Source organism: Hippopotamus amphibius, chromosome 7, assembly GCF_030028045.1.
Source record: "Hippopotamus amphibius kiboko isolate mHipAmp2 chromosome 7, mHipAmp2.hap2, whole genome shotgun sequence".
In the NCBI taxonomy this organism is placed as follows: domain Eukaryota; kingdom Metazoa; phylum Chordata; class Mammalia; order Artiodactyla; family Hippopotamidae; genus Hippopotamus; species Hippopotamus amphibius.
Genome location: NC_080192.1, coordinates 32,888,911 through 32,891,953, shown reverse-complemented (window position 1 = coordinate 32,891,953; position 3,043 = coordinate 32,888,911).

Genomic DNA, 3,043 nt, shown 5'->3' with positions numbered 1-3,043 from the left:
CCTTGATCTTGGACTTCCCAGACTCTAGAACTATGAGAAATAAATGTTTGCTGTTTAAACTACCCAGTCTATGGTACATTTGATATAGCAGCCCAAGCTGCTTAAGACAACACTCAGAGTATACACAACATAAATTCAGTAAGTTCATAAATGAAAATTAGATAAATACTTCTATGAATTAATTTCCTATCTTAAGGAAAAATCAATTTCTATGCAGAAAAGTATAGATGTTCTGAAAATTATACATAGGTTAGGTAAGTCACACAAACACAATTTTCTGGAATATGAAGTATCACATGTAAAACCCATCAAGATAATTTATTTTTATGCTTCTAGTGAAAATAATATCTGATATTTAATAAAAAGTGACAGAGGTGATATAAAACAAAACATTTTATTATCACAATATTAACTAAAGATATTATTTCAATATTTTGAAACTAAAATTTTCTACTAATGCAAGAAAATTATGATCTAATTTTACATTACCACAGTATAATATAGCACTGAAAACAGCTTGGAATATTTGAAGTACTCCAAATTTCCCCCTTTTTCTCTGGTGGTTAAAAGTACATTACAAAATGACAGAGGAGTATTAACACTTAAGAGCCAGTATGCAACTTAAATTCTTTTTTCAGCCTTTTCAGCTCATTTAGCCAAAGACCTTTAACATCTGATACAACTTTGCTTCTCTGCTTGCTCTATTTGTAGCACTATAATTTCCCTCTTACAGCCCTTTAAGATTTATAATCACTCAACTTTCACACCTGCTACATGCAGTCAAATGTTACATGTATGGTGAACAAAGATGAATAGGACATTATCCTTGCATTCTAAAAATTCAGAAAAGCAGCAGATGAAGGCTGGCAGGAAAACTGCTGACTAAATTCAATGTGGTACATACTATGAAAAGTAATGTATAAAGTGCCATGAAAACACAGATAAGGAAGTGATAGATTTTGTAGGGAATGCACTGTGTGGTCAAGAATGACTTCTAATAAAAGAAGTACTTAAGAACTGGGCTTTGATATTAAATTATTATTTGTTTGTTTCTTTCAAGAAAGAGAACAAGGCAAAGATGCCTGGGAACTAAATATGTTGGTGTGATTGGAACAATTGTTCCGATTGGTCAGGGGGTTCATTTTTCACAGAATACACTAGGTTTTCCTTTACCTCCAATTCTCTGAACATTTTTTTTCTTCTGAAATACCACTTTTTATCCCTAAAAAAAAATCTGTCTCAAATCCAAACCAAAATGGCTGGAAACACATGTTGGCCTAATGCCCTTTTAAAGACATTCCTTGAAAGAAAGAAAGAAAGAAAGGAAGGAAGGGAGAAAGAAAGAAAGAAAGAAAGAAAGAAAGAAAGAAAGAAAGAAAGAAAGAAAGAAAGAAAGAAAGAAAGAAAGAAAGAAAGAAAGAAAGAAAGGAGGGAGGGAGGGAGGGAGGGAGGAAGGAAGGAAGGAAGGAAGGAAGGAAGGAAGGGAGGAAAGAAAAAGAAAGAAAGAAAGAAAGAAAGAAAGAAAGAAAGAAAGAAAGAAAGAAAGAAAGAAAGAAAGAAAGAAAGAAAGAAAAGAAAGAGAGAGAGAAAGGAAAGGAAGGAAGGAAGGAAGGGAGGAATGAATAAAGATAGACATCTCTTCTTTGAGCTCCGTTGCCCTCTCCATCTCTGAATTTCTAAGCAATAGTCCTCTGGATTACTTACATTAACCCTGTTCACGTACTCCTGAGCTTGTACTCTTGTCATATCTCTCTAATTAGTCAGTAAACACACTGATACTTTTTAAACCATTATATAAAATACTAGGCACAGAGATGTTCTACATAAATATTGTTTGTATTTTACTTAAGTCATTTTTCGTTTTTCCATAAACAATAAATTCACCTTAGAATTATACCTCTCAGCTCTAAACTTTAGACCTACCAAATGACGTTGCTTGTCAAAAGTGTCTGTCTGTGTGTGTGTCTCTCTCTCCCCAGCCCCCACATCATGGCACATATTTCTGTCCTAGCCTTCAATACCCTGACTTCCAACAGTCTGACATTCTTAGGAGTTTATCAGAAATTAATTTAGACATTGTTTCTTCCCGTAATCTCCTTATCACCTAACATCCATCAGATATTACTCTTCAGTATTTGTATATAACTGTGCTAATAACACACCTCTGTCAGGGCACTTAAGATTCCATATTGTAATTCTCTCCTCACTTTTTATCTCAATCTAGGAAAAAAAGACTGAAAGTTATTCATATCTATATCCCTAAATGTTAGTTTGCAGTGATGCTTACACTTTGACTTAAAAAAATGAATATATATACTTTCAAGAAAGTCCTTGGGCATAATTTGAACATGCTGATTCGAAAGCTATTCTAGATACAGGAAACAACAAAGTACAGTTGAAAATGTAGGAAAACATGGTTTATAATAGGGAAAGACAGGAGTTCTGCTATGCTGGAATGTAGGCTTATTAAAAACATAGATAAGAGATGAGTGAAGGATTTATAAATGAATACTTTGCTGTATTAGTCAGTGAGTAAATAGGACCAGAAATTCAGGCTGTGATTAGAACAGGAGATTCTAGAAATTTGTGTGATTAAAATCAATTTCTCAATCAATAACCAAGAGGAAGATAAAATTATGAGTGGGATATTGATGTGTTTAATAAAGGCTAGAGTTGGGAGAAACTATGTGCATGGAGACTAACAGGAGAAATAATAACAGAATGTGAACTGATAAAGTAAGACTGGGAAATCAGGGAAGACAGATACAGGAAGGCTTGTAAAGGAGGAATTGCCAGGATTTGGCAAGGATCTTTTCAACTGCTGATCCACTATTCATTCAACACTATATTTGTTCTAGGCACAACACTACTTACTATGAAAAATTTTAGGTAAATATAGATCCTCCTCTCAGGAAGTTTATGTTTAAGTAATAATGGGAAAGAACTGTAAAGAAAAAGGAATTAGAGCTGGAACTTGATAGGAAGAATTTCAATAGATCATGTGGCTCATTCAAGGGAGAGGAAAATTCTGTAAAAGTTATTG